Here is a 16,838-nt window from a genome sequence, read left to right as displayed (position 1 = left end):
ATGGGAACAGGATCTGTGGGGCCTGCCAAGGCTGGTGCAGCGTCTTTCTAACTGTTTGGGATCCATTCCTGTGCTTCCTAACCCCTGCATTCTGCCCTGCTGCGTTCTCGGGTACAGTGGGACCCTGGGGGAAACTCTTGGTGCGGGGGTCCTCCAACGTTTGTCCCTGGATGTTGTTGGACTACAGCTCCCATCACCCCCAGCCTCAGTCTCCAAAGGCCATGGTGGCTGGGGATGATGGGAGTCGTAGTCCCACAACATCTGGGGACCCAAGCTTGAGAACCCTAGTCTGAGCTGCTCGGGGCCTGCAGCCGAGTAACCCCCTTATCTGGGGTTCCAGACTGGGACGGCTGACATTCCCCTGACTCTTGTTTTCAAAAGGCAAGCCAGCTCACGCCTTGGTAAAGTGGGTCGTCTCCAGGACTCCACCGCATCCTTTCGCTTCTGGCCTCTCACTCCTCCTCTGGAAAATAGTGCTGTCTCTTTGAGGGCTTTGCCACACGGGGGAGGCTTAAACCGTTTCCCCCCACACACACACACCCTGTCATGTGACTGCAAAACCTTAACGCAGGTGAGACTCTGGGGTTTGTCACCTGCTGTGTGCCTTGCACTGCCCAGGTCCGTGTACGAGAGGCACACACAGCCTGAGCCAATGCTCACAGGTGAATGCCTGCGCACGTTGTGTGTGGGTTGTCTTCTGCCGAAATGCTAAGCGGGAGAAGGTGCTGGCCCACAGGGGCTGCAGTCTCTGGTAACGCCCCCCAAAGCGGAAGCTGACCTGTGACAGGCCTCTGGAACGGCCCGTGGGTTTCCAGATCTTTGCCTTCCGGCGCCAACGGTGGGGGGCAACTTTGCGGCTTGCAAAACCACCACCACCACCACCCTGCGGCAAGAAAGGGAGAGAGAAAGGTTCCTGCCAGGGAGGTGTGCCTGGTATGTGGTTGTGGCAAGGATAACCAGACTTCCTGCTCTCTTCGGTACAGGCCTGAGAAATGCACTGTATTGACCCAAACAGAAGACAACGCTCAATTCAAGACGGCCCCCCTTACAAAAAGCAGGTGCAATACAGGTCCTGCCGGTGATGACCCCAAAGGAAGAGGACTCTGGATGTAAGCCAACACCCCACCTCAGAGAACGTGGGGGAAAGCCAGTCTTGGATTCAGGTCAATACAGCCGTCCCGTGCAGAATGAGTGGCCGGGGCACCCTAGGAACGGCTAGCCCACCAGAGCCGAGGAAGAGCCCCAAGGCTGGGGAGGAAGTTCTCAGAGGTGGTCCAGGGCAGGGCAGGGCAGGGCAGGGCGGGCATTGGGGTGGTTTCCGGTGAGCCCAGAGGCAGGGGCAAGGAGAGAGGGTTGCAGGGGGGTCTGCAGGGAGGGCCGGGCCAGAGGCCATCCTTCACCAGCTGCCAGCCCAGCAAATCCCCCACATGCTCTCTCGCCGGCGGGGGAGTCAGCAGGGAATCTCCAGGCATTAAGCGCTGGGGCTCGGGCTAAGCCGCTGTCCTCGGCTCGGGCGTAGCAGGTGCCGCCGGTGTCTCCCCCAGGCCCTCGCGGCGCTCCCCCGGCAGGCCATGTTTGCCAGCTCCTCGCGGGGCGGGCCGGCCCCCGCGGGCCGAGGGGCTGCCGCAGGGGGAGGGGGCAAGTTCAGCGTGGACGAGCTCTATGGGCTGCCCAAGAAGAGCAAGGGGTCGAGGGGGGAGAGCGTCCGGCGGCGAAGCCAAGCCAGCCAGGGGGCCCAGGCGGGCCGCGAGGGGCAGGCCTTGACCCCTGGCCAGGTGCTGGAGGCCGCCAGGCACCTCTTGGAGAAGAGGCGGGTGGAGAGGTACCTTCTGGAGGCCGGGATTACTGCCGAGGAGATGGAGAGCAGCCGGACGGGCATGTTGTACAGGTAGGGGGCATTGCCGGGCACGGGCGCAGGGTCTCGGCGGAGGGGCAGCCAGGAGTCGGTGGGTCTGGGTGCCTTTCGCGTGCAGGAATGGCACCGGGCCCACCCTCTGGAGGATCTTGGCAGCTGGAAATGGGCTCCTCCTAGTCCTCGGGGAGGCTCAGAAAGGTTTGGGTGAGCCCAGGTTCAGCAGGTAGAGTCTGCTGAAACCACGGGGGGGGAGGGGGGTCCCCAAGTCCTCCTTCCCGGGCTTCCTTTCCCTTCTGACCCTTCCAGCCCCTGCATCCAACCAGACCTACACCTCCAGCTTACTTCCCATTTGTCCCAACTTTGGGGGAAGGGGGAGGAAGAGCTATATGAAGGAAAGAGGTGCATGCGTTTTGACACATTGCTGTGCGTCAGCTCTTAACATTTTGGGTTGGGGCTGTAGCTCAGGGGTAAGTGAAGTAAAGTGTCCTCGAGTCGGTGTCGACTCCTGGCGCCCACAGAGCCCTGTGGTTGTCTTTGGTAGAAGAATACAGGAGGGGTTGGCCGTTGCCTCCTCCCACGCAGTATGAGATGATGCCTTTCAGCATCTTCCTAATTCACTGCTGCCCAATATAGGTGTTTCCCATAGTCTGGGAAATAGGCCAGTGGGGATTCGAACCAGCAACCTCTTGCTCCCTAGGCAAGTTACTTCCCCAATGCACCATTAGGTGGCCATAGCATCTGTTTTTGGCGTGCAGGAGGCCCCAGGTTCACTCCCTGGCAGCATCTTCAGGGCGGGCTAGGAAAGACCCCTGCCTGCAACCTCAGAGAGCCGCTGCCAGTCAGAGTAGACAGTGCTGAGCTAGATGGACCCAGGGTCTGGCTCAGTAGAAGGCAGCTGAAAGAGCAAGAGTCTGAACGGAGCAGTGGTCCAGTAGAGCAAGATGGACAACTGGAGGGAAGAGCAAAGGCTACCCTGTCGAGGCCTCCAGGCGGTGCTGCTACGCAACCAATAGCCCAGGCTAAGGGTTCCCAAGCGTGGGTTCCCAGGGGGCATGGGACTACAACTCCCATCATCCCAATGGCCAGAGGACAATGGGAGTTACAGTCCAACAACATCTGGGGACCCCTGGCCTAGTTTATCAATGGGGGTATCACCTCTAGAGCTCTTCAAAGAGTCCTGTGGGGCAGGGAATCCTGCAGGAGGCACTGGGGGGGGGGGCTGTGAGAGAGGTTGGAGAAGACCTGGGTGGGGTTCAGAGCCAGCAGTGGGGCCGTTCCCTGCGAGAGGGTGAGCTACGGACTGGGTCTAAATACCAAATAATTCCCAACAGCATCTACAAATCTCGGAGAGTTGATGTGTTAGCGGATGGGCAAATCTTCTGAGGCTGGAGTGACGGCTTTGCTTGCAGAAGGGGTCCCAGCCCAGGTTCTGCCCCAAGCAGGATGTGGGGAAATTGGAGGGGGGGGGATCCTCTGAAATTCCTCCTTGCAGAAGAGGTCTCCGTTTCTCCTTGAAACGAACCCTGAGATTCGGAGCGAATTTTCGTCCCCACGAGCCACAGCGTCTTGGTGGAGCATCTGCTTTGCCTGTGGGAGCCTCCAGGTTCCAGGTTCAGTTCCTCCAGCATCTCCAGGCAGACCTGGGAGAGGCCCCTGCCTGAAACCTTGGAGAAGCTGCTGCCAGTCAGTGTGGGTCAATACTGAGCTAGATGGACCAAGCGTCTGACTCCGCAGAAGGCCGCTTCCGCCTTAACCCTGGGACTGGGAGAGAATTTCCACTGGGGAGCAATCCCTCCACCTCCCATCGTAGGGCGCTGCCTGAGAGGTTGGACAGTGCCCGATGGACCGGAGGTCTGACTCCCTATAAGGCGGCATCCTGTGCTCAAAGGTCATTTGGATTCCTCCACAGCCCAGCCGTGGTCTGACGGGCTCCGGGGCAGAGGAGGTTCCCAGCCAGCCTTTGGTCCTCCAGATGTTGATGAACTACGACGACAATCAGCTGTGGCTGGGGGTGCCGGAGGTTGCAGTTCAGCCACATCTGGAGGGGGGCCCCAAGTTGGGAACCCCTGACCTACGCAGAGTGGTGAGAGTGTGAAGGTCTAGGGACATAGGAAGCTGGCATAAACGGAGTCAGACCCTTGGTCCATCTAGCTCAGTATTGTCCACACAGACTGGCAGCGGCTTCTTCCAGGTTGCAGGCAGGAATCTCTGTATGGTTATGTGCAAAAAGACAAGAGCATCTCTTCTAAACAGCAATGGGACAAATTGTGGAAATGGACGTCGGACGTAACCCCCCCACACACATTACCTGATGTGCCTTGAAATCCCCCACCCCCGAGTTACAGTACTACCTGCATATACTTCATAACCTTGTGGGTTTCCAAATCCTTGTGTGTAAATCTTTGTAGATATATCATGTACAAACAACCACTTTGTATATAATTGTGCTTTGGCAACGTACTGTATGCTCTGGTAGTTTGTTGGTTCAATAAAAAAATCTTGTCCTATTAAAAAAAATCTTGTCCTATCTTGGAGATGCTGCCGGGGAGGGAACTTGAGACCTAGATGCTCTTCCCAGAGTGGCTCCATCCCCTAAGGGGAGTATCTTCTATTGCTCACACTTCTAGTCTCCCATTCATATGCAACCAGGGTGGACCCTGCTTAGCTAAGGGGACAAGTTATTCTGGCGACCACAAGACTAGCACATGACGCGGCCTTGGATTTGACTTGTGGTGCTCACCTCCGGCTAGAGAAGTGGGAGCAGTCTCTCTGTGGGACATTGAATCCAAGACAAGGTTCTTTCCAAGCTTTCTGACATGAGAAATCAGGAGGTTGTCTTAAATTCAGAGTTCTGTTACTTTTGAGTCAATGCAAGCATAGCCTGTATTTAACCCCTACTTTTAAAGGGGGTCATCTTAAATTCTGAATTGTCTTTGATTCGGGTAAATACGGATAGTTTTTCCTACCCGTGTGCAAGAGGTTTGTCAGGCAATAATTGCCAGGGTTGGCTCTGGGTTGTAATCCTGGCAAAGGCTGAGGAGGCTGACTTTTGTGCTGGAGATCAATAGCTTAGACGACTTCTTTGCGTGTGTTAAAATCATTTTTTCTGCCACTTTAAAGTACATCGCGTGTCTGGGCGACTCTGTTCCCTTTCTTGGCTTGCCAGCTCGGCACCGAAAACACTCCCAGTGCCCAGTGAAACAATTTCTTGATGGTATTCTGTGCCCAGCCTTCTCACGCAGTCCTTTTTTAGAAGGATGCTGAGAGAAATTGGAACGGGGCAGAATAAAGAAGAATCCGAGAATGACCCTCCGGGCAAGAGATTTAAGGAGCTTGGTTTGTTTAGGATCTCCAGGAGAAGGTCAAGAGGGTCGCTTGATGATTACGATGAGACATTTCAGGGGCTGCTAGGTCACAGGGCCCGTCTTAATGAAAAGCCAGACACAAACGGGCAGTGGGATGTTAAAGCTGTGCAAACACTCTTGCATTTATTTATGTTTTGTTTTCCTTTAATCTGCCTTTGCTTTGTGGATTTATTAATAAATCAAACATCAAAGGCAGAAGGTCGAGAAATCTGCCTTGCCTCTCTCTTGTTAGAATATGCTGCAGAGGTGCACTGTTCTCTCTCCAGTCCTTCCCAGCCCCACAAAAACTTCCCTTTCTTTGCTTTTTGAGAATCAAGTTTCTAGTCCTCAGCGTTTGGAGAATAACCTTTTAAAATGTTCATGCAGCAGACTCAGCCATTTTCCTTTTCCCACATGTTGACCTTTCATCACAGGGTTTTGGTGTGACACCTGGGCCTTCTGAATGCTGCAAGATGATCACACCCCATTCTGTCCTGGTCAGTGTTCGCTTTGGGACATATCCTAGAGTAGAAGGGTTCTTGGAGGCCATCTAGTCCAGCCCTCTGCTTGATGCAGGAAATCCAGAACTAGACCACGCCCAAGAGGGAGAGCCCACCCCCCATTCCAATCATTAGCTCCTTTGTCCAGCTGCTCTTTCCATATAGAAATTTCTCATAATGTCCAACCAAAATCTACCCTGCTGTAACAAACCGATTAGATGTAGTCTTGCCCTCTGGGGCAGTAGAGAAACGGCTCTCTTCTATGTAACAACCCTTTAGGGATGTGAAGAATGCTATCGTGGCCTTCCTCAGTCTTTTCTTCAGCAGGCCAAACACACCCAGTTCCTTCAACCTATCTTCACAGGACTGTTTTCCGGACCCTTTATCATCTCCGTTGACTTCCTCAGGACCTGTTCCAATTTGTCTATATCCTCCTTAGAGTGGAGTGCCTAGAACTGGTCGCCATGTTTCAGATGAGGTCTGACTTGTGCGGAATAAAGTGGAGTCATTACATCTCGTGATTTGAAAACAATGGTGCTATTAAAGCAGCCTAACATCATGTTAGCCTTTTTTGAAGCTGCGTCACGCAGCTGACTCATGTTCACCTTGACCTATCTTGGAGATTCTGCCAAGGAGGGAACTTGCGACCTTCTGCATGCAAGCATGCAGGTGCTCTTCCCAGAGTGGCCCCATCCCCTAAGGGGGATCTCTTACAGGGCTCACACTTGTAGTCTCCCATTCAAATGCAAACATCACAGACCCTCCATAGCAGGCTACCAAAAGACCAGCTGATGTCATTCCACCTGACAGTATTATCATCTAGCTCAGGGATTCTCAACATTGGGTCTCCAGATGTCACTGGACTTCAACTTCCAGAATCCCGAGCCCCAGTGGCCTTTGGCTGGGGATTATGGGAGTTGAAGTCCAATAACATCTGGGGACCCAACATTGAGAATCCCTGAGCTAGCTCATACATGTGACCAGTTTACTAAACAAAATGTCATGGGGAACTTAAATGCTTTGCTGATATCAAGATAAGTTGCTTGCACCAACAGAATTCCCACAATCCACTAAACTAGTAAAACTAGAGATAATATTAGTCTGGCATGATTTATTCTTGGCAGATCCATGTTGGCTTCTACTAAGCACTGCATTGTTACCAGTTTGCATGCAGGTTGCCAGTTTGCATGCATTTATAATCTGTTCTACTGTCTTCCCTTGTCTCGAAGTCAGAACGGATTGATCTTTAGCTTCCCAGATCCTACCCTCGCCGGGTCAACATTTCCTCATCTCCAGTCTTGTGGCACCTGACCCATCCTCCGGGATTTCTCCAGGATGATAGGCAGAGGTTCTGAAAGTGCATCGGCCCGCTCTTTCAGTACCCAAGTTGTTTCCGAGTCCCGAGTGTTGGGATTTTGCCATTCGCGTTGTCTCCGTTCTTTGTAGTGGGGCATGCTTGTCTAAGCTTGAATGTGTCTATGTACGGGCTTGAGGGGTGGAATCCCAGTTTGTTTATCTGCCCTCACTTGCTGTCCTGAATTCAAACTGAGAGGTCCTCCCTCTCTCTGCATAAGAGACTGTTGGTCTGTTTCTTGTTTTCTAAGCCTGTGTTTTAGTTAGTAACAAATACCAAACTCTTGTTCCTCGGTTAAAGTTGCTCCCTGTGCAATTCCTTACTGTTTAGGGGATAAGTCGTTTTTCTGCAACACCAAGAATAAATCGTTCCACTTTATCCTGCCCTAGTCAGACTTTATCTGGTGTACTGTGCCCAGTCCTGAGAACTGGATTTTGAGGACGTCGGATAGCCTAGGATGCACCCTGGGAAGTGGGTCTCCTTGAAGACAGAATGGCGTCTCCTCACCAGCTCCCGACCAGCCTTGAACGGCCATCCTGGCTGCCACCATTCACGCTGCTTCTGCGAGATTCCACCCAGTTCCCCTTTGGGGAGAAGAAGGGTGGGGGGAGAGGAGCTGAGCAGACCCACCTTCTCTCTGGTACCTGCTAACATTGCACCATCCTTGCTGAGCAGCAGGCCTGCTGTTTCCTTCCTCTTCCTCCAAATATACACGGGGGGGGAGCCCCTTTTGTTCCTCTGAGATCCCCTTCTGCGCTTTTGCTCCCCTGACGCTGCCCCTGCCAGTCTCTGGCTACTCCTCGGGATTCCTGCTCTCCCTGGCACTCATTATATGTGTCCTTTAAAAAAAAAAAATGGATTCAGCTCACCACTCCGTTTTTTATGCAGCCTCTCTGGCTTTGGTGGGTGTCTCCCATTCTCCTTCCTCTCCCTGTTTCCCCCTCCAGTCTCCCCCCAGTATTTACGGGGCCAGCTCAGTCCATTTTCGAGCCTTTGCGACCCTCTCCTGGCTTGCGGTGGTCATTTTGGAAGCCGCTGTCGCACATGCATAGAAGTTTTGGGTTTTTTTACCCAGGGCACGCCACAAGCAGGCTGGAAAAGCTCAGAAATGGGCTGAACCAACCCCATAAATACCAGGGGGAGGCCAGTGGGGGGGGGAACTTTAGAGCTCTCCCTGCAGCCACAGCAGTAACCCCCAGAGGCAGCAAAGTTGACCCAGGTCTGGTGGCAAGTTATTTTTTAAAATGGTGTATGGTTTTTAAAAAAATTTCGAACCCCGAACCGGGCCCAGTCCAGTTCAAGGGCGAACCCTCGAGCCAAACCGGCTCGATCTCAAGCCAGTTTGCGCATCCCTGCTAGACAGATGCGATGCGACACACAGCCAGCCCTGCTGATGTCTCTCTGCACACCCCTGCCCAGGCGCTTGCTTCACAGATTCTGTGGGGAAAGGGTGACTCTGCTCCTAGGCTGCTGTGCAGTCAGGCCATGCACATATAATTTTGTATTCCCACTGTGGGAAGCTGCCGTCGCCCTACACACTGCACAACAGGCAGGTGCGTCTTGCGGGGCAAGCGGCAAGCTGGCTCCCTTCTCCGCGTTGCTTCCTGAACCGGCATCCTCCGGACGAGCGTCAAGTGCCCGCTCGTTCGCTCAGTCGTGTCATTCTCTGGTCAGAAGGGGAGGCTGGAAGGAGCATGCCCGCTGCTTCAGGCTTCTAGTGTCATAAGGACAGCCCCGCTGGGCAAGGCCCAAGGCGGCCCAGCTAGACCAGCCTCCCGTTTCGCACACTGGCCCACCAGATGCCTCTGGGAAGCCCACGGAAGGAGGTGAGGGCTTTCCCCCTCTCCTGCTGTTGCTCCCCTGTAACTGGGATTGAGAGGCATCGTGCTGCTGAGGCTGCAGGTGGCCTATAGCCACCAGACTAGTAGCCACTGATAGATGTGTCCTCCATGAATTTGCCTAAGCCCCTTTTAAAGCCATCCAAGCTGGTGGCCATCACCACATCCCGTGGCAAGGAATTCCACAGATTCACACATGCACTGTGTGAGAAAGTACTTCCTCTTGTCGGTCCTAAATTTCCCGACCTTGGGTGACCCTGGTTCTAGTGTTGTGAGAGAGGGAGGGAAATTTCTCTCTGTCCACCCTCTGCACTCCATGCATAATTTTATACCCCTCGATCGTGTCTCCCCTTCGTCGCCTCTTTTCCAAGGTAAAGAGCCCCCGATGCTGTAGCCTCGCCTCCTAAGGAAGGTGCTCCGGGCCCCTGGAGCACAAGTTGGACGAAGCGTCGGCATGAGGCGTGTCGCCTCCCATCATCTCTCAGGATCCGCTCATGTCGGGTTGGATGAAGCGTTGGCAGGAGCGTGTCACTTCCCATCATCTCTCAGGATCTGCTCAGCCCAGCCAAAAGCTCAGGGAAATGACCCCTCTGCAGACACCCACACCCACCACCCAGCCCTGCTTCGTGACAACTCCTCTCGCAGCATAAACCAGCACCCCCGCCTTCTCGCCCTGGGCCGCAAGAGTCTCTGCAGCATGAAAGCCATTAAAGGGGGAGGAAAGAGCCCTGCTCGTTTTTGCATATGCCAGTTTATTCAAACCTGCATGCAAAACCGCCCATGGTTTAACATGGAGCTTTTGATGCTGGCTTTCTTTACGTAGAACGGCTGGTCAGAAGAGAAGGAAAATATATGTTAGCCATTGCTTCCTGTTTCCCCAGTTGTAAGAGCATGCATGACATTTTTGTGATGTGTGTGTTATTTTTAAAAAGCACATGTGGGGGCAAACAGCAGGCCCCCTCTGCCAGGTGGGAGATGACCCACGCCCCACATCAGATCCCCAGAGGTGCCTTCAACCAACTCTCAGCTCTCTTTAGTTGGGGACAGATGGAGTTGCCTTCACCAGCCCTCCTTCAAAACCACGCAGGAGAGATCTCCATCAGGAACACAGGAAGCTGCTGTGAACGAAGTCAGGCCCTTGGTCCATCTAGCTCAGTCTTGTCTTCCCAGGCTGGCAGCAGCTTCTCCAAGGTTCCAGGCAGGAGTCTCTCTTTCTCTCTCTCCACACTTTCTTGGAGATGCTACCAGGGAGGAATATAGGAAGCTGCCATATCCTGAGTCAGACCCTTGGTCCATCTAGCTCAGTATTGGCTTCACAGACTGGCAGCGGCTTCTTCAAGGTGGCAGGCAGGAGTCTCTCTCAGCCCTATCTTGGAGATGCTGCCAGGGAGGGAACTTGGAACCTAGATGCTCTTCCCAGAGCGGCTCCATCCCCTGAGGGGAATATCTTAACAGTGCTCCCATTCATATGCAACCAGGGCAGACCCTGCTTAGCTAAGGGGACAAGTCGTGTTTGCTACCACAAGACCAGTTTTCCTCTCCTGGGGAACGTGGAACCTTCTTGCTCTTCCCAGATCAACCCCATCCCCTAAGGAGAATATATTCCGAGGCTCACACATTGTTATTGTTATTTGTTATTGTTATTTTACATTTATATCCCGCTCTTCCTCCAAGGAGCCCAGAGCGGTGTACTACATACTTGAGTTTCTCTTTCACAACAACCCTGTGAAGTAGGTTAGGCCGAGAGAGAAGTGACTGGCCCAGAGTCACCCAGCGAGTTTCATGGCTGGATGGGGATTTGAACTCGGGTCTCCCCAGTCCTAGTCCAGCACTCTAACCACTACACCACGCTGGCTCCTTGAATTGTCTCCTTTGCTAAGCAGAATCTGCCCTGGTTTGCATTTGAATGGGAGATTCCATGTGTGAACACTGTCAGATTGGGAAGAGCAGTAAGGGAAGTTCTGCTCTCTCCATGGCACCAGGCCAAGGTAGCCCAGTTCCAAAGGGCTTCTGAGCTGCCACAATCACTCTCTCTCTTTCCTACTTTCTGCTGCTCTAACCAGTATTGCTGCTAGTTGGTTTTTTAAGGGGGGTGCCTTTAAAATCTGGTGTGTTTTAATATGCCCTGTCTGCATACTGTTTCATTCTGCTCTATTCACTTGTGGCATTTTTTCCCCACCCTTTCTCCAAGTAATGCAGGGGGCGTCTGTGGTTCTCCTCTCCCACATTACCCTCACAACGACATTTGGCAGAGACAAATTATGACGGGCCCATCACCCGGTGGCTGAGTGGGGATTTGAACCCAGGACTCTCTAGTCCTGGTCAGATACAACAGGCTTGTATGCAGAAGGGTCCAAGTTCCTTCCCTGGCAGCATCTCCAAGACAGGGCTGAGGGAGACTCCTGCCTGCAACCTTGGAGAAGCCGCTGCCAGTCTGGGTAGACAACACTGAGCTAGATGGACCAAGGCTCTGACTCAGTAGAAGGCCGCTTCCTATGTTCCTATGTACCCATGCAGATCCCGATCTGCCTTCTGCCTGTGCACCAGTTTCCTAAGATCCTTCCCGGGTCCTGGGAGCTGTGGCTTCCCAGGGACACAATTCTCTTTCAGAAGGCTCCACCACGTCTGCCCGCCAAATCACCTCCAGTCCTAGACATTGTCTCCAGAAGTGCCATCACAAGATGCCAACCTGGGGCAGAGCTCTTGCGAGACCCCCTCCGTGGTGTGCCCCTGCCCGAAATAACCTGCCGCCCCCACCTGCTCTGACTTCGCATCCCCCCTGGCCTGCTCAGCCGACACCTCGCGTCTTGCCAAGCGAGAGGTGACGGCGGCTCTGGGGCTCGGCCTGCCCCTCGCGGTTCTCTTCCCACCCACCCCCAACACGTAGGACGGTGGCTGTCACGATGTCTTTGTCGTCTCCTGGGCCACCACGGCTGCCTCCATCCTTTCCTCTGTCGTCACTTTGGCTTGGCTCGCCCGCTGGTGAACACACGCCGGCCATGTACCCATACAAGCCTCACGGCACCGACGCTTTCGGGACCCCGCTGCGACGCACCCCACCGAGAGCCGGAAGGGGGAGCCCCAAGAAGAAGGGCCCAGCCCCACCCTGCCGCCAGGACCACAGCCCTGAACGGGGCCTGGAGGAGTTCCTGGCTAGCCACGCCATCAGCCTGCTCCCCGGTCCTTTCGTGAGGTGCAGGTAAAGACGAGGCTGCAAAATGTCCTTGGGTCCAGGGCAGGCAGCGATGGGGCAGGAAGGGACACCCTTCCCTCTGGACATTCCCTCCCCAGTCAGGGCCGTCCCTAGTGTTTGGGGCACCCTTGGCAGACTTTGATGGCAGGGGGGCAGCTGGAAACTGTGGAGTCCCGACTTTTGAGCCGTGCAGCGGCCCGTTTGTGAGGTTGGATGACCAACCCGGGCAGACGGCCAGTGAATGGATCGCCCGGCCTGCTGTGGGAGTCAAATGCTAGGCTAGCACTCCGGGGCTGGAAAGGGTGCGGAGGCAGTCTGGACCGAGACCGTTCCTGTTCGGAAAGGAATGCTGAGGCCGGCCGGCTGCCCGGACTCACCGGCACGAGTGCAGCCGTTGAGACTCCTCTGCGGGCTGAGGTGCAGGGAGCAAAGGAGGCTGTGTCTTGGGGGCTGCAACGTGAGGCAGGCCCTTTGGAGAGCGGGGTGGGGGGCAGGAAAGCACCTTCCATTCTGGTGCCACTGCGCAGGACTGAGTTCAGAAGCGCCACCCCAGGGGGAGACTAGTTGGCCGTGCTGTATTCTGGCACGGTTTGTTTATGCGCCCCCCCACCCCCCGCCCAGAACTGGTGTCCTAGGTGACTGCCTAAGTCTGACTAGTGGACAAGCCAGCCCTGTCCCCCCCCCCAGGCCTGAGAAAGACCCATTGCATTCGAACAGGAGGCGGCTGGGGGCCCGGACTCCTGGGTTCCACTTTCCCGTCCTCTCTGAACGGCAGCCTCAAGCTTTCCATGGGCTAATGGGAGCCGTCATGAAGCCGGATGTCTGCCCAGCCACCCTCTGGCCACCAGCCCTTCTCCATTATCGTAGCCTCTGAAACAAAACGTGGGAGTGGCCCCCATCCAGCATGGACTCCTTGCTCTCGGGTTTTGACTCGTTTCCCTTTAACAGCCCCGCTTTCCAGTGGGGCTCGTTTCCATGCCGCTGCCTCCAGTAGCGGAATCACAGGCGCCGCGAAGAGTCACAGAGATGGGCTGGGGGCCTCTAAGGTGACACCAGGCCCAAGTGCTGTGAACCAGTTCCCTAGAGCTGTGGAAGGAGAAGGTGCCACCCCACAGCAAACCACTAGCAGAGGGTTTCAGGTTAGCTTAGGCCAGAGGTGGCCAGCCCGAAGCTCTCCAGCTGCTGTTGGACTACAACCCCCATCATCCACTGCTGCAATTGCAGCGGGTGTGATGGGAGTTGTAGTCCAGCAACAGCTGGCCACCCCTGGCTTAGGACTTACATGGCTAGCATCCTCTTGGAAGCGCTTCTCTGCCACGGTCCCCAGTAGAGGCTACAAAAGAGATGCAGAACCCATCTCCTTCCCAGAACTATAGCTCCAAAACAGGACAGGGTGAGGGAATATGAACCTGCTGTGTGGCAAGATCATCCTCTGTGGTTTCCCAGCATCTGAAGTACAGCGAGTGGCAATGTCGGACAGGGCCTTCTCTGCAGCAGCAGCAGCTGAAGCTGTGGAACTCTCTGCTATGGGAAAGGGGTTTTGTTTATTATTTCTCTATGTAAACCGCTTTGGGAACTTTTGGTATAAACCACTTTGGGAACCGCGGTATATAAACATCTGTAGTAGTGGTAGTAGCAGTCACAGTAAGGGAAGTTCTGCTCTCTCCATGGCACCAGGCCAAGGTAGCCCAGTTCCAAAGGGCTTCTGAGTTGCCACAATCACTCTCTCTTTCCTACTTTCTGCTGCTCTAACCAGTATTGCTGCTAGTTGGTTTTTTTTTTGGGGGGGTGCCTTTAAAATCTGGTGTGTTTTAATATGCCCTGTCTGCATACTGTTTCATTCTGTTCTATGCACTTGTGGCATTTTTCTCCCACCCTTCCTCCAAGTAATGCAGGGGCCATCTGTGGTTCTCCTCTCCCACATTACCCTCACAACGACATTTGGCAGAGACAAATTATGACGGGCCCATCACCCGGTGGCTGAGTGGGGATTTGAACCCAGGACTCTCTGGTCCTGGTCAGATACAACAGGGCAGTTCCCGTGACCCTAAACTGGGTGGGAGACGAGTCCTACCCAGTTCCAGGAACTGGAATTGTGTGTAAGACGGAAGCAAGGCCGAGGGTGGGGCAGGGCACTTGATCATCTGTCAAGACCCAGCTGGTTAGGACAAGCGTGCCCCCCCCACCCCAATTGTATCCCCAGCTTCTGAACAAGGTTGGAGGGGAAACCCACCTGGGGCTTGTCTGATGATCAAGCTCCCCACCTCCGGCCTTTTAAAAAGCTTTTTAAAAAATTAAATTAAATTTTAATTTAAAAATTAAATTAATTAATTTTAAAAAATTAATTAATCACAGAGCAGGATCACACCTAGTTTATACTCACATGAACTGCCTTCATGTCTACTTCTTGAACCAAAAGGCAGGTTGTAAACCCATTAAGAAATAAATAAAGCCCCCAAGGGTCAGCTGGCTGACTAAATGAGGCGGATGGAGGAACTTTGCTTGAAACAGCAGATAGGCTGGATTGTTTTGCCGCCTTTATCCTGCTGCTCTGTTCGCCCAGAGTGGAGGCCAGAAGCAGGGGGCCAAGGGGGCGGCTTGTTCTTGTGTGCGGAAGCCCACCCCCCACTGAATGCAAATCCCCCTCCTCTGGCCTCTGCAGTTTAGCAGGTATTCTCTGCCCACGGCAAAGCTGATTTTAGCAGCTGTAAGGGCCAGGGACTTTTCTCCCTCCTGCTCTCAAAAGAAGAGTCGAGGAGAATTCTCAGACTGCTGAAAATGACCAACTAGAAGTATGGAGACAGCCCCGGGGAGTAAACTATAAAGCCTGGGTTGCCAACTCTGAAGTCAGCTCCTGCAGCTGTGCCTTTTTCAGTAGCTTGATTTGCAGACGTTAGCAGGCAATCAGGTCCCCCACATTGTTGCAAACACTATCTTCTGCCGATTTCTGCAAATTGCATTCCTATTTAGTGTAAAGTCATAGGGACATAGGAAGCGGGCTTCTAATGAGTCAGATGCTTGGTCCATCTAGCGCAGTGCGTTCCACACTGATTGGCAGCCGCTCTCTGGGGTTTCAGGCTCAGGGATTAATTAATTTAATCCCGCCCTGCCTGGAGATGCTGCCAGGGATTGAACCTAGGACCTTCTGCATGCAAAGCAGATGCTCTACCACCAAGCCCAAAAGTAGGACTTGCGTTGTGAGCAGGATTCGACCCTGCGCAGGGAAACCCTATTGGATTTCATAGGGACATAGGAAACTGCCATATACTGAGTCAGACCCTTGGTCTATCTAGCTCAGTATTGTCTTCACAGACTGGCAGCGGCTTCTCCAAGGTTCGAGTCCAACTCCTTAACCACTCGGCCATCACAGCTACCTAACATAGGAAGCTGCCTTTTACTGAGTCAGAGCCTTGGTCCCTCTAGCTCAGTGCTGTATATACTGACTGGCAGCAGCTGTCCATGGTCCCAGACGGGGCCTTTCCCAGCTCTGACGGGAGATGTCAGCAAGCATGACTTGTCCCCATAGCTAAGCAGGGTCCACCCTGGTTGCATATGAATGGGACACTTGATGTGTGAGCACTGTTAAGATCTTCCCCTTAGGGAATGGAGCCGCTCTGGGAAGAGCATCTAGGTTCCAAGTTCCCTCCCTGGCTTCTCCAAGATAGGGTTGAGAGAGAGATTCCTCCTGCCTGCAACCTTGGAGAAGCTGCTGCCAGTCTGTGAAAACAATACTGAGCTAGATAGACCAGTGGCCTGACTCAGTATATGGCAGCTTCCTATGTTTCCTATGATTTGAACCCAGGAACCTTCTGCATGCAAAGCAGATGCTCTACTACTGAGCTACAGCTACATCCCAGCATAAAAGTAAAGACACACTCTTTATGTTAAAGGCAAAAGAGCAGACAACCCTGCGTTGGTTTTTTCCTGGTCAGTTGGCAACTTTGTTTAAAACTTGCCTTTTTCTTTTCCTAGTTAAATCTCCTTGTCAGGCAGAAATTCTAGAAGTGGGGATCTTCATCTGTATGCCAGTAAAAGTTGCACCTGTTTAACTTCTGCTCATCACAGCTGTTTTGGAGGGTCTTTATCACATGTTGGTCCATCTTGCTAGGTATTGTCTACCCAGACTGGCAGGGGCTTCTCCAAGCTCGCAGGCAGTATTCTTTCAGCCCCACCTTGGAGATGCTGCCAGGGAAGGAACTTGGAACCATCTGCAGGCCAGTAGGCAGATGCTCTCTTCCCAGAGCAGCCCCATCCCCTGAGGGGAATCTTTTGCAGAGCTCACACATGGGGTCTCCCATCCAAATGCAAACCAGGGCAGACCCTGCTTAGCAAAGGGGACCAATCATGCTTGCTACCCCAAGACCAGCTCTCTTTAAGGACTGAGCCTTGGGCATGGCAGGGAGGAGAAGGAGGGGGATGTTCATCATCCCCGATGGCACAGACACTATCCAGCAGCAGGGACCTGCGACATCCATGCAGCCTCCTTGCTTGCAGCTCTGGCAGGCACGAGGACGTAACTGGATGTCCTCAGCATTTACAGATTGCGGTTGGAATCCCGGGGAAAGGCGGCGTACCGCAATTAGCGGTGCTTTCTTGGGGGAAGACATGTGCCTTCCCTGCAAAGGAAGTGCGGCGGATGCCGGTTCCAGCATGGTCCAAACCAGGTGCACGTCCTTCCTACCTGCCACCGGGAGAGGGCGCCACAAGGCACGAGCCCCCCCGCCCCCCCCCCCCCGCTTCTCCATCCAGCCGCG

The 16,838-nt window shown here is 53.9% G+C and overlaps 1 non-coding gene across 1 annotated transcript; it reads right to left on the bottom strand.

Annotated features, from left to right (window-relative positions):
* Positions 1 to 15,277: 15,277 nt before the first annotated feature.
* On the bottom strand, positions 15,278 to 15,455 carry TRNAS-CGA (transfer RNA serine (anticodon CGA)). Its single transcript has 2 exons — positions 15,419 to 15,455; positions 15,278 to 15,322 (listed from the first exon to the last, which is right to left on the bottom strand). It is a non-coding gene; the product is annotated as a tRNA-Ser (tRNA).
* Positions 15,456 to 16,838: the final 1,383 nt, after the last annotated feature.

This window comes from Hemicordylus capensis, chromosome 6, assembly GCF_027244095.1.
Source record: "Hemicordylus capensis ecotype Gifberg chromosome 6, rHemCap1.1.pri, whole genome shotgun sequence".
In the NCBI taxonomy this organism is placed as follows: domain Eukaryota; kingdom Metazoa; phylum Chordata; class Lepidosauria; order Squamata; family Cordylidae; genus Hemicordylus; species Hemicordylus capensis.
Note: the sequence above shows the minus strand (reverse complement) of the source record. Positions and strands in the feature narration are given on the sequence as shown.